General features: G+C 39.4%; 1 long non-coding RNA gene across 1 annotated transcript; it reads left to right on the forward strand.

The window, feature by feature from the left end:
- The first annotated feature begins 10,482 nt into the window (after positions 1–10,482).
- Positions 10,483–11,792, forward strand: LOC145821283 (uncharacterized). Its single transcript, XR_014363312.1, has 3 exons — positions 10,483–10,754; positions 10,850–11,071; positions 11,156–11,792. It is a non-coding gene; the product is annotated as an uncharacterized LOC145821283 (long non-coding RNA).
- The last annotated feature ends 2,546 nt before the right edge of the window (positions 11,793–14,338 follow it).

Consider the following 14,338-nt stretch of genomic DNA (forward strand, 5'->3'; position numbering starts at 1 on the left):
GTATTGGTTTTTTTACTGCAAAGAAATGTTAGAACTAATCATATAGCTCTCGTCATTTGATTATGATTTATGAGTGTAAACCATAGCTCAACTTACTTTTCCCTAACATTCATTGATGTAAACAATTGAATTACCAAAGGCGCTGTTTGGGAACATGAGGTTTAGGCTATTATAGCCTCAATTCAAATTTCAGCCAAAAAGCGTGAACAGTTCACGCGTGGTACAGCTAGGTTAGAAACGGGGGGTGGAATTACCATTTTGCCCTTTGACTATTTCAAAGGGTGTGGGTTATACACACAGCTGAAACACAAGTGCCCTATTCTCATCTCTTTCGTTCCGTCTCTCACACCGACTGTAGCAACACCAGTGCGCGACTGATCTCTCTCCGGCGGACCTATCTCCGGCGGACCTCTGCCTTCCACAGAACACGACGGACGAAGAACTACGACAGGTAAATCACCTGAACCAATTATACATGGGTTTGTTACCTTTGTCGACTCGGTTTGAAACTTTTTCCATTCCGATCTACGACATCTTCCTCTGTTTTCACCCATAATGATGGTATTCGGTTGGTATTTATGCCGATCTGGTGATGATCTGTCTTTTCCCAAATATAAATCGCCGACAACATTTTTTTTTTTTTTCTCGCCTTAGTTAAATGTCTTCCACAGACCCGCGAAGGTTTTTTTGTGAACATTTTTTTTGTGTTGAGCTACCCAGGTTTTTCCCCCGTGATTTCCATAATTACCATTCACGCTTGGAGTGATGTAATCATTGCTTACGTTTGGAAAAAAAAAAATAAAAATTTCAAAACGATTTTTTCCATAATTATCATTCACAACCCAGTTTTTCCCATTTTTTCCCTTGTTTTTCCCATCCGAATGATGTAATCCCCCTTGATTTCCATTATTATCATTCACAATCCACTGTGTTTTTCCCATTTTTATCTGTCCATCTGTGTTTGTGCATCATATATGAAATGGACCAAAATTTTCAATAATTTTCTGTCAAACTGTGTTTATGAGATGGAGCAAAAAAAATTTCTGTGAAGCCTATCAATTAATCTGAATTAAGGGTACAACAACATGTTGGGAATCTTCAATGCTGTTCATTATTTTAATCTGATTTCCTCATTTCGTCATTTCTGTTCATTATTTTACCTATTTCATCATGACTGTCTTATTATCAAAATGCCTAAACCTTATTATCTTCTTGTAAAATGCATAATGAATTTGCTGGTTATAGTTCACCACCATATATCAAGATGTTAAAGTAAATAGATTCACCACCATAGTTTTGAATTTGCAAAATGCCTAAACCTTATTATTTTCTTGTAATTTTGATGAAAGTAAATTACACTTGTGAGATATTAATTTAAGCACAAGAGCTACATGGTGGGGAAAATGCTGGTTATAGTTCCTTGTACATATTGTTTATTAATTAAGATGAATTGTTAATAGAATGATAAATATTAAGAATATTCAGTTAACGGTTTCCATTCAGTTATCAATCTCATTTTCAATACTAAGTTCACTTCTTTGAATTATGCATAATGATTTTGTACTTCCACATGTGTTAGTTCTTCTACACTGCAATGCTCTGAACTTGGTCACATTTGCTAAATTTGCTCCAGCAAGTGATAGGGTTAGAGAATTGGGATAAGACTATTGAATTAAGTTCTTATACTAACTCAGTTTTTCCATGGACTTTCCTATATACTGGCTGCCTTATTTATTAAAAACAAGAACAAAATACTAATAATAATCAGTGGAAATTGGGTCGTTATGTCTTGTTTTGAGTGTTCTATTTTGGTGTTGGCCTTGTACGCTTTACGTATTCATTTGGATGGGGGAAAAAATTTGTTATTACAATTGGTAAAGCGAAGACATGAAATTATTTTGTTTAGTGAAAACCAAGACATGAAAAAATGTGTTATTAGAATTGGTAATGCACCCATTTCCATGGCCCAGTTCATGTTCTTAGACTACATTTGTAGTTTCTAAATTATAATTTATAAATACATATATGGCAATTGGTATCTATTGGTCGAGTGGTTCATTTAAGAGTTTGTTATTTCATATTCAAATAATTGTGAAAATACTCTATTCTATTTAATAGCTCTTCAATATAAATAACAACAACATAGGTGATATGTATTGGTTCAGTTGTTCATTTAAGAGCTAAAATGATCATGTCGGACCACGCCAAACTTTAGATGGCGCATGTTTGTTAAGATAGAATCACATCAGATCAGTATTATTTATACCAAAGATGAACCTGTTTTATCTGTAAAGTGTAATCGTAAATTCTAAAAATCACTATTTTTACTAAATATTTGTTAGTAAGAAACAGCGGACGCATGTGTGCTTGCGGCTATGGCCATTGTTTTGTTAAGATTTCCAGATCCCACAAAAATCCTGGTCGTGCATATTATGTTTGTCCTCGGCCTGTGGTGAGTTGTGTAAAATATGTTATTTGAATCTCCATTTATTGGCAAAATTGAACTTCATTAGCTAACCACAGTTATGTTTGTTACTCATCAGCAATGTGTAAATTGGATTGGTTGGTATGATGAATCAGGGAGACCGAGCCCCGACCATGACTCATCCCCAATCGAAGTCATGCAGTTACGGGCTGACATCGTGCGAATTTTTAATACCTTGCGTGTCATGAAAACGATTATTTATGTGTTGTGCATAACGGTTATCATATTATTACTGCGCATGTAAAACGATGTAACAACATCGCGTATGTACGTTGGATGCTTGTCTAACTAGTAACTGAAGTAACAAAACTGGACTACTGTAAATGCAACTTTCTATTTTTAGTTATGTTCTACTTTTCTCCTACATTCCAGTTTAATTTTGCATATCATATGTGCCTCTGACATGTTGTCTATTTTCCGTTTCTAATTTATTTGTGTAAAATGTGCACACTACCTTCTACCGTAATTAGTTCAATGGCGGCAACACGCTCCTCCCCTCGATCACCGTCGAAACATAAAGGTGTTGGACATTTGCCTACTGAAGGGTTGCCTGATTACATTAATCTTTCACATAAAGCAACTTGGGACAGTGTATCAACCGAAATTTTCTTAGAGTGTGTGCGGAAGCAAATTTTAGCGGGACGTAGGCTAGGTACAACTATCTCAGTTGTCGGGTATAAGGAAATTTCAGTGCAATTTGCTCAGCGCACAGGCAGACGTCATGACATGAAACAGTTCAAGAACAAGTACCTTGCTTTGAAGAAAGAGTGGCAGGCTTGGAATAAATTGATGGACACCAGTAAGGGTGTAACTGGGATTGGGTTCGACAGGTCAACTGGATTGTTCACCGCGTCAGACGAATGGTAGGAAAATTTGAAATCGGTATGTATTGGAATATATATATACTTGTACTTTATTGTTCAATTCATATTCGTAATTTATTTGGTTGTTTGTTACTTTACAACTTTAATTTGGGATTCTAATTGTTATTTTTCTCATTTGCAAACAAACAAGCTAGCGTACAAATTCAAGACAAAGCCATTGGAACATGAAGATTTGATGCAGGAAGTTTTCACAGGTGCAACCGCGACTGGGAAACATCATTAGACCCCCGGCGAGCAAGTTGTGGACATTGCTGACGGTGAATCCGATTCTGCTGACTCACCTGGGTTGTAGCCATTTACTGCGCCATATGAACCGGTTGTGGACTCACCACCACCCTCCCCCATTGTCTAGGTAGATGAAGCGGAGCAAGGGTCAAAGCGCAAGAATGGGGCGAGTTTAAGTGGAAAGTCGAAGAAGCCGTCCACTGGCGTATCAGTGCTTGCAAACAGTTTCAACCATCTCTCCGAGGCTGTTCGTTCACAGAAGCACCTTACGATCAAGCATGGAACTGGTGCGTCTCAGAAGTATGGCATTGAGGCATGCATGCAGAGGATTATGGCTATACCTGACTTTCTCAGTACGCCTCTTTTCCACTTTGCCTGCATTGCTTTGGAGAATGCAGATTACCGTGAGATACTAATGTGTATGCCTGATGATGGTAATGTGGTCGGTTGGCTTGCGGCATTGAAGGCCTCCAAAGGACTGTGAGAACTGTGGGGATAATGGAAACAATTGTGGGTGTTTGTGGACATGACTGGTGCTGTTTTTTTTTTTTTTTAATTTTTGCTTTTGGCTAGCTTCGCTTATTAGTACTGTTAGTTAATATTAATGTTTTGGGCGAATGGATGCGGACGTAATGTCCAACATTTTATGCAGTATTGCTTCATTGATGCGTGGTTTGTGTTGACTATACCAGCATTCCTAACTACAATTGTTCAATTTCATTGACTGCATTCCTCTTTATGGTTTCTAGGAAAATGTGGATGTATGCATAGGTGTTGCCTGTCTATTATTTTGTGCAGTAGTTTATGCAATATGATAAGACTACATGGTCAACGTAATTAATCTTGTGAAGTGTGCATTGTAGGGTTCAACACTGTTGATATGTGGAACGGTGAATATAGCAATCTGTATCGAAATAATGATGATTACATAATCGAGCAAGCAGAAGATCAAGAGGACCAACAGAATGATGTAATCATTGAAGCTGCGCGACATACAATGGAATATTACGTAAAGTACATGGAGAAGATCCTATGTCGAACTTCAATTTTAACCAGTCGTGCATGGATTCAAGAATTATTTGATGGACACTTGGGTAGGGGTGAAGAAAATTTGCATATGCCTCTGTATGTGTTTAAAGCGTTATATCATTGTAACAAGCCCGCGGGGGGACCTCGCTACAGCTCGGACTCGACTTTTCGTAGTCATGGTTCTAAGTCTGAACCAAAGAGTCCAAATCCGGCAAATCGTTTTGAGAAAACAGATTTTTGAAAGAAGTGCCAAACATGGACTACTTTGCCAGATACAGAGTCGCCACCTAAATATTTTATTTTGGGAAATTTAGGAAACCCTGACTCGGTGCCAAAAGGCCACGTGTCCGTCATCACCAAAGTTGCCTCGGCTCGGGAACTTGGGTACGATTGGGGAAGGTCACTTCGTGAGCACCCCCGCTCGCCCGGTCATAGACCGGCCTCTACTAACCATGATATCAATTTTTGAAAACATTGTGAGTTCTTATTCCGGTTATTAGCCTAGGTTACTATGTGATGCACACAGCATATAAGTATAGACTGGATCGCCCGAATTGGAACAAAACATTTCATGCTTGTTTATTTGAAAGATGATTTGCTACTCGCAAGTAGGCTTAAAATGCAGATTTTACCACCCGCAGGTGGGTTTAGAAAAGATGGTTTTGCCACTATCTAGTGGGCTTAAAACAAACAGTCGATGATTTATTCCAATCTAAACAACTCAACCTTCACCCACAGGCATTCAGGCAGATATATCACATAAGCACATAGCCTCATGGTAAGCATGCTATTCATGGCAGTCACTCACACGCATGCGAGGATGCTAAAGCATAGAACTTACCGAGTACTCCAAGCCAAAATAGGAACTACATTAGAAATCATACATGATCCTAAGTATACAAAAATGCTTAATGCAACACATGCAAAATGCAACTATAGTAGGCTCGGCTATTCTAAGATGGCATATGAAATGCTACAACTAACATGTATTCAACTTGGAATTGAAAATACAATGCAGTTAGTATGATGCGCCGAGCCCGGTGCATGCAAAACAGATGAATGATGCAAACATGCTGTCATACTGTATGCTAATTTAAACATGCCCTAATCTAACCATCATAAGCGGATAAATAAAAGGGAGAAAGACGTGGGGTTGGAAGACATACATCACACTCACGCACACTTATTACAGTTGTGCCCTCACTCGGAGGGTCCGAATAAATAATACAGTCCAAATATTACAGTCCCCAAAATAAAAGAATATTACAGTCCAAAATATTACAGAATTCTAATTAATTAATGAATTAACTAGAAAGCAAATAAACTGGCGTGCAAGCCAGGGACTGCCTTGCTTCTGGTGGATGATGCATGTCCGGACTGTCTTGCGCGGAAATCCACCGGAATGCCCCAATTAGCCTCTGTTTACACCTGTTATTTTTTGAAAAGCGTGCCAAGTCCCGGAAAGTTGCTGATTCCTGATTTTGCTGCAATAGAGAGCAAGAAAGGGGCATAGCAATGTATTTGCACAAATATATGCATGTCTCGATCCTCGTGCCACCAATCACGCATACCGAGGCATGATGGCAGAGGAGTCGAAATGCACAACTCAATATAGGATGAATGCACATAAAACTATAGCTAAAACCTAACTCCATCGTGGATAATCCGGAGTGTCGGTGACTGGGGAATTGAGACACATTCCGTCACTCGGAGTACGAAACATACCTCGTTTCCCGTGCCCGGGCTAACTCATATTCCGGACACGATGCAATATGCATGATATGCATGAAATGCAATTAAGATACAACCTAGTATATATTATGCTATGGAATGAAATGCCTCGAAATGCGTGCACGCAGGCACGCAAACCGAGAAAATACAGAATGCTATGAAAATGCGGTGTCTCGAAATGCGTGCACACGGGCACGCAAACCGAGACGATGATATGTGTCTCGAAATATGTGCATGCGAGCGCGCAAACCGAGACGATGATATGTGTCTCGAAGTACGTGCATGCGGGCACGCAAAGCGAGGCAATGATATGTGTCTCGAAGTACGTGCACGCAGGCACGCAAACCGAGGCAATGATATGTGTCTCGAAGTACGTGCACGCAGGCACGCAAACTGAGGCAATGATATGTGTCTCGAAGTACGTACACGCGGGCACGCAAACCGAGGCGATGATACGAGTCTCGAAGTGCGTGCACACGGGCACGCAAACCGAGGCGATGATATGTGCTATGAAGTACGTGCACGCGGGCACGCAAACTGAGGCGATGATATGTGTCTCGAAGTACGTGCACGCGGGCACGCAAACCGAGGCGATGATATATGTCTCGAAATGCGTGCACACGGGCACGCAAACCGAGGCGATGATGTGTGCTATGAAGTACGTACACGCGGGCACGCAAACCGAGGCGATGATATGTGTCTCGAAGTACGTGCACATGGGCACGCAAAACCGAGGCAATGATATGTGTCTCGAAATGCGTACACACGGGCACGCAAACCGAGGCGATGATATGTGCTATGAAGTACGTGCACGTGGGCACGCAAACTGAGGCAATGATATGTGTCTCGAAGTACGTGCACGCGGGCACGTAAACCGAGGCAATGATATGTGTCTCGAAATGCGTGCACACGGGCACGCAAACCGAGGCGATGATATGTGATGAAATGACAAATGGGCTTATACCAACATGAGTGAGCCTCAGCCACACTCACATCGGATGCCAATAGCAGAAAATGAGGTGCCTCGAAATGCGTACACACGGTCACGCAAACCGAGGTGATGCAAAAATATGATGAAATGACATGGAAATGACAAATGGGCTTATACCAACATGAGTGAGCCTCAGCCACGCTCACATAGGATGCCGTCGGATAAAAAAAGAAGTGCCTCGAAATGCGTGCACACGGGCACGCAAACCGAGGCGATGATGAAATGTGATGAAATGACAAATGGGCTTATACCAACATGAGTGAGCCTCAGCCACACTCACATCGGATGCCGTCGGATAAAAATGAAGTGCCTCGAAATGCGTGCACACGGGCACGCAAACCGAGGCAATGATGAAATGCAATGAAATATGGCAAAAATGATATGCAAGCATGCTAATGGAATTTCAGCAACAAAATACGGGGGAAAACAGTCCCGAAATGAAGCGAAATGACATGAAATGCAAGGAAATGCCCCGAAATGCAACATAAGGCACCCGAAATGGCCTATAGCTATGCCAAACATGCACAATATGGACATGCAATGCAAAGACAGAAGCTAGACAGTCCCAAAAGATGCACTTTCACAGTTATGAACATGGACAAACAGCAAGTATAGGTATGGCAAAAATAGCATGCAAGAATAGGGGCCAAAAGAGGGGTAATGAAGCAAGTGGTATAAGAAAAACCCAAACTGAAAAATTTCCTTCTACAACACTGAAGATGGACAAAAAATATGAACATTTACAGTATATGGCAGCCTCAAAATCAGTATACAAACATGATAGAAATGTGATGCAAAATAAGGCTCAACAATGGCTATAACATGAAGTATACAAAATATTCACCAAACAGAAAAAAAGTGTGAATGAAACATGAATTATAGGCCAAAATAAGACCACTTTCAGTTCGGACCAAGGTCCAAAAACAGAAGCAAAGAGGGTTGCCAATTTATGCAAAAATGGGGCCAAATAAGGGATATAACTACAAGTGACACATGGAGACACCAAACAATGTTGAGCCCTTCTCCAATGTTGAAGAGGGGCTCAAAATAAGCCTCATATCAGTTTATAACATGCTCAAAAACAGATTAATCATGGGCCAAAAATAGCATGCAAAATCATGACACATAAGAGGATCAATGAAGCAAGTGTATTATGGAGGACTCAAACAGGGTTGAGCCCTTCATGAAAAGTGAAGATGAGCTCAAAAGAGGGCCCTTTTCAGTTAGGGCCGGAGCTTGAAACAAAAATAAAATGGGGCTTAGAAATAGATCAAGAAAAAGGGTCAAAAGGGTAAAAGTGTTACTTACCCTTGAAGATTCAAACTTTTGTTGCTTCTTGGATGGATTTGCAGCTTCTTTAGCCTTCAAGAATCCTTCCTTGTTGCTGGAAATGAGATGGTGGTGGTAGAGCTTGGTGGTGTAGAAGGAATGATGGTTAGGGGCTTAGGATTTTTTGAAGAATTGAGAAGGAAGAAGATGGAGTTGGCTATGGAAGCTTGAAGGAGAGTTTTTCTAACCCCTCTAATGCATGTTGGCAGCTGGTTATATGGACCAAAAGGAGGGTGTAAAGGTGGGGCATAAAGGAGAGCAAAATTCCTCCAAAAGGGTCCCCCCGGATGTAGATATTTTTGGGAGAAAACCAAGGCACAGCTGGAATGCACTCAACCTGAAGAAGCAGGCCGGCCTATCACTTTTGTTGCAGGTGGCCGGCCGACCACTTAACATAGCCGGCCGGCTAGGTCAAAGAAAAAAAACGGCCGGCCGGCCAGAAAAAATGGCCGGTCACCCCCTAAGATGAAGCCCCAGAAGTTAGCTTTCCAATGGCGCAAACCTTGCATTAAAATTCCTCCTGTAGAAAAAGTTATGCTCCTTTCCGTGAAGCCGCGCAGATTCAGTCCAAGCGGACTTCAACCAACCACATCTCTCCCCCCCGGACTTGGACTTGGGAGATTCTTGAGTGCAAAATGAAGCCCCGGAAGTAAGCTTTCCAATGGTGGTGGCCTCATATCTTAATTCCTCTTGTGCAAAGAGTTACGCCCGTTTCGGTGAAGCCGCGCAGCTTTTTCTCCTTCCCGGATTCATGCTGAACCACTTTTGACCAAAAAGGAGTTGGCTTTTTGGCAAAATTACTAGCCTCCCACCAACGTTTAGTGTCCTCTCATGTGTGTAGATCACATATATGTGGTTTGGGGTTGGCAACAGTGACTCCAGGGTGTTCAACATTGCATTTGAAGAGGAGGGGCAAAAATGGAAAGAAAAATTAATGGCCGGCCATAAACTTTTAGGGTCCTCCCAAGTGTGTACATCACATATATGTGGTTCAAAGTTCAAGAAAGTGGGCCCAAGGTGTTCAACATTGGCCCGGAAGAGGAGGGGCAAAAATGGAAATAACAATTAATGGCCGGCCATGACTTTTTTGGGTCCTCCAAGGTGTGTAGATCACAGTTATGTGGTTGAAAGTTGGCAACACTACCCCTAGGGTGTTCAACATTAGCCCAGAAGTTGGAAAAACGGGCGCCGGGAGGCTCCGGAGGAGAGATAACTGGTTGCTGCAACAATTACTAGCCTCCCAACCTTCAGTGACCTTCCTGGTGATAAAACAGAGGTACCTGCCAAAAATGAACGAAAACCGATGCAAAACGAATGTTCGGGGGCCAAAACACGCAGTTCGGGGCCCCAGAAACTGCCCGTTAAACACCGAAAGTGGCGTTCGGCCACGAAGTGGGTTTCTCAGACCCCAGTGTCCCTCAAAAGGGAGAAAATAAGATGTATGCCAAAAATCAGAGCAAACGGAGATGGTTAGGCGGTCCCGAACCGAGGCACACGGCCTGACGGCTCCGAAAACCAGAAACCGGGCTCCGAAATGGGAAAAATGGCCTACGGCCACCAAATGTAGCCCACAGGCACTGAGAGATAGTCTACGGGACCTCTCCCTTCCCTCAGGAAAAGAAACAGAAAAAACCGAGTCTGGTTCGCAAACCGAGACAAGGCACAGAAGAGGGTTCGGAAATCCGGAGGCGGGGCTCGCAGCCAAGACTCTGAAACTTTGAACGAGCACATTATGCAATATCACCAAGTGCTCAACTGGTGACGTCTGAGTCTCAAGGTCGGTCAAAAATGGGGTGTCTACAATCATACATTACGACGAGATTTTGGTTTACGAGTACCTAAAAGACCTCATGGATTACACATTGAAGAAAGTGTTGCCATGTTCATACATACCTTGGCCGGCTACCAAAATCGAAGCATTCAAGAGCGGTTTCAGCACTCGGGAGAAACGGTTTCTCAACATTTTCATGCAGTGTTGGATGCAATGAAGTTGTTCACTGAACAGCATTGCAAGCCCACCAGAGCTCAAACTAGTAGGCATCCCAAATTGCGTTCAAGAGGCAAATACATACCGTTCAAGGTAAGAATGCTGTAATTGTTGTTAAGAACACTTGTGTACAATGTGGTGTTCAATTAAATAGTTGTGATGTGTTCTTTTATGGCAAAATTGTATAGGTGCGTTGGATAGAACTCACGTAGAAGCTGTGTTGCCTGTCCGTGATGCGGGCACATATTACGGCCGAAAAGGCTATCCAACCCAAAATATACTAGCTGTGGCAGACTTCGACATGTGCTTCATTTTTATTTCTTGCGGCTGGGATGGAAGCATGCATGATAGTCGCATCTTTAAGGAAGTAATTGAAAATCAGCGTGCACCATTTCCGCACCCACAAGAAGGTAACAAATTTCAGATTCACTACTAGTTGGGGTTCATGTCATGTGTATATAATTATCTTTTTATTTTATTTTACTTAACTATAGGTAAATATTACCTTGTGGATGCGGGATATCCAAACAAAAAGGGGTACCTGGCACCATTCAAAGGGTCTCGGTATCATCAAGCACAATTTCGGGAACATGGACAACCCGACAACCCGAGAGAGATGTTTAACGAAGCGCATGTGTCACTGAGGAGTGTAGTGGAAATGACTTTTGGAGTGTGGAAATCTCGGTGGAAGTTCCTGCACAACATGCCGGACTATGATTTTGCGACGGTGCAAGTGCCGTTGGTCGGTGCATGAATGGCCTTACACAATTTTATTCGTAGACACGAGATAGCTGCCTTGGGCAACGACAGACATTATTTTGTTTCATCAGCCCCAGATGACATGCCCGACATTCACGCTGGCGGACAAAATCTCGATGATGGGCTAATGGTTGGGGATACAGATGTGGATATGGCAAGAGTTCGTGTTCGCATACGCGACCATTTGTTTTATATACGCAGGTTGGGACTATTGTGAATATGCTCTTTTCGATGTGGAAATTTGTTTTGAAATGTGACCCACGTAGCAAGCTTTTGGACTTATGGAACTATTTGTAATGCACAATATACAAATAGCAGTATCAGTTATGTTTGTAATGTACTTACAAATTTTATTTAACTAGATCATCCTTTAGTTTCGTTCAATTTTGCACCTATTGGATGCCTTTGGCATTTGCCTCCCAATCAAATTTCATGACAAGAATTGCATTTTTTTTTTGAAATGTCGTTCATAATTTTTTTTGGTAATTTATTCAATTTCTGAGAAATTCAATAATTTTATAAGCTGATTTTTTTTTATTTGTAGAAAAACATAGAAATTCATATTTAATTCTTAACAGATTTTGACAAAATGTTTTAAATTTTTTGTAAACATCAACTAAAGAAAAGAGTTCGCGGTTAAGACGAAAATATATTTCAATTTAATTTTTATTATTTATGATAATGAGACCGTACACATTAGAGTTGGAACAAAATTACTTGAAAAAAAAATGCAAACAAAATAGTAACTTTTCCCCAAAATATTTTTATTTGGGGAAAAGTTGTTACTTGAAAAAAAAAAATATTGAAAACAAAATAGTTGGAAAAGAAAAATAGTTCAAAACAGAAATTGGAAAAAAATTATTGGCAAAAAAAAAAAAACAAATGTAATTTACACAAAATTAATTTGGAAAAAAAGTAAATTCCGAATTTTTATTTGAAAAAGCAAATTAATTGACAACTAAATAATTGTTGAAAAATATGTATTTTTCAAAAAAAAAATTATTATAAACTGGCCATTTTAATAAATTATAAATTTTAAAAGAATTATAAATTATATTAATGAGTCAGGTTTAATAAATGACTGAAGGTTTGTTCATATATGTAATTAATTGTGTATAAGTTTTACATATATATTTATTTGATTTGTACATGTTAAAAATTACACATCAATTAAAATAAATGACAATTCTTTTTATTTTTTTGTTATCCAGATTAGTTTTTTTATTTTTTTGTTACTCAGATTAGTTTTTTTTTTTTTCAATTAAAAGTAACAATCCTTTTTTTTTCAATTAAATGACAATGGGTACAGGTTTGTTTAATTTTTTTTGTCAATTAACTTTAACAATTTGATTTACAACTCAACTTTGACAAAACAACAAAGCTGACGTGAAGTCCGTACGTCCACGTGAGGGATTCACCAAGCTGAGTTCAACGGCGGGAAAATTGGTTATGTAGGGGCAATTTGGTAATTTAATAACAAAACATCATATCAAACACTCTTTCCAACACAATCATTTGAAAATATTTTCATTCAACTTCCCAAACATAAAAACTAAAATAGTCTATTAAAATAATCAAATAATCAAAAAGTCTACTAAAATAACCACTTCCCAAACGAAGCCTTTATATACCAAGAAGTCTATTCTTTGCTGAAAATCATGTTCCCATCTTATATAAGTAATCCACATTATGCTACCCCAATGTATATGAATTTGTAAAGCTCAATTAAGTTGAGCTGATATTTTTCAGCATGGATCAAAGTTTGGATCAAGCGGGGTAAGGACTAGAGTAAATCTAACAATATTTTTAATTATTTTTTTAAATTTATATAATAACCAATAGAACTTTTCCATTTTAGGAGTATCTTTTTTATTCAAATATTATTCATTTTTAATTTAAAATGTCAAAATATTATTATTTGATTGGATATATGATCTTCAATAACGATAACGATTTGAAGATTTTTTTGGTTTATTAATTTTAGATAAAGTGGTTGTTTGAGAAATTACTATTTTAGTAGGTTAAAATTTTTATATTTGAAAAGATGGTAAAATTTTTTATATTTGAATGTGATATTTGTGAGGAAAAAAAAAGAAATAATTATGGATTTGATGTGACATTTTATCTTATTAATTATTTTAATCTATTTTATCTTTTTGTGAATTTTAATAATAAAAAAAGGGAAAATTAGTCTAAAGTCCTTCTCCCATTTTTAATAATGGAAGAGATCCACAATATTATTTTATGATGTCTAAGGTCCCTCAATCCCCAACACCCATATATCACAGAGAAATTTGATTCCCTTAAATCAAACTGCCTCTCCCTCTCTTCTTTTCTCTTTGCTTTTCTCTCTCCGACGAACTCTACTTCCATCATCGGAGTTCATCGTCGTCATTTGTACTGGACTGGACCGGACCGGATACAGTAATCAAGTATATGACAGATGGTATGCTTCTGAGAAAGATTTTGATTGATGAGAATTTATCTCAGTATTCAGTTATAATGCTTGATGAAGCTCATGAAAGGACAATCCACATTGATGTCCTTTTTGGATTGTTGAAGCAGCTTGTAAAGAGGAGACTTGACCTTCGATTGATTGTCACATCTGTCACATTAGATGCAGAGAAATTTTCAAGTTATTCCTTTAACCACAATATCTTTACAATTCTTGGAAGAACTTATCTGATGGAGATACTCTACACCAAATAGTCAGAAAGTGACTACCTAGATATATCTCTAATCACTGTTATAGAGATCCACTTGACAGAACCTGAGCGTGACATCCTCCTCTTCTTGACTGGTCAAGAAGAGATTACTCTCTCTCTCTCTCTCTCTCTCTCTCTCTCTCTCTCTCACAACTCATACACATATAAACATCCATGTATATAGTATGAAGTTAAACTGTTTGACAAAATGCT

This window comes from Camellia sinensis, chromosome 3 (genome assembly GCF_055761805.1).
Source record: "Camellia sinensis isolate YWXY chromosome 3, ASM5576180v1, whole genome shotgun sequence".
NCBI classification, from domain to species: Eukaryota; Viridiplantae; Streptophyta; class Magnoliopsida; order Ericales; family Theaceae; genus Camellia; species Camellia sinensis.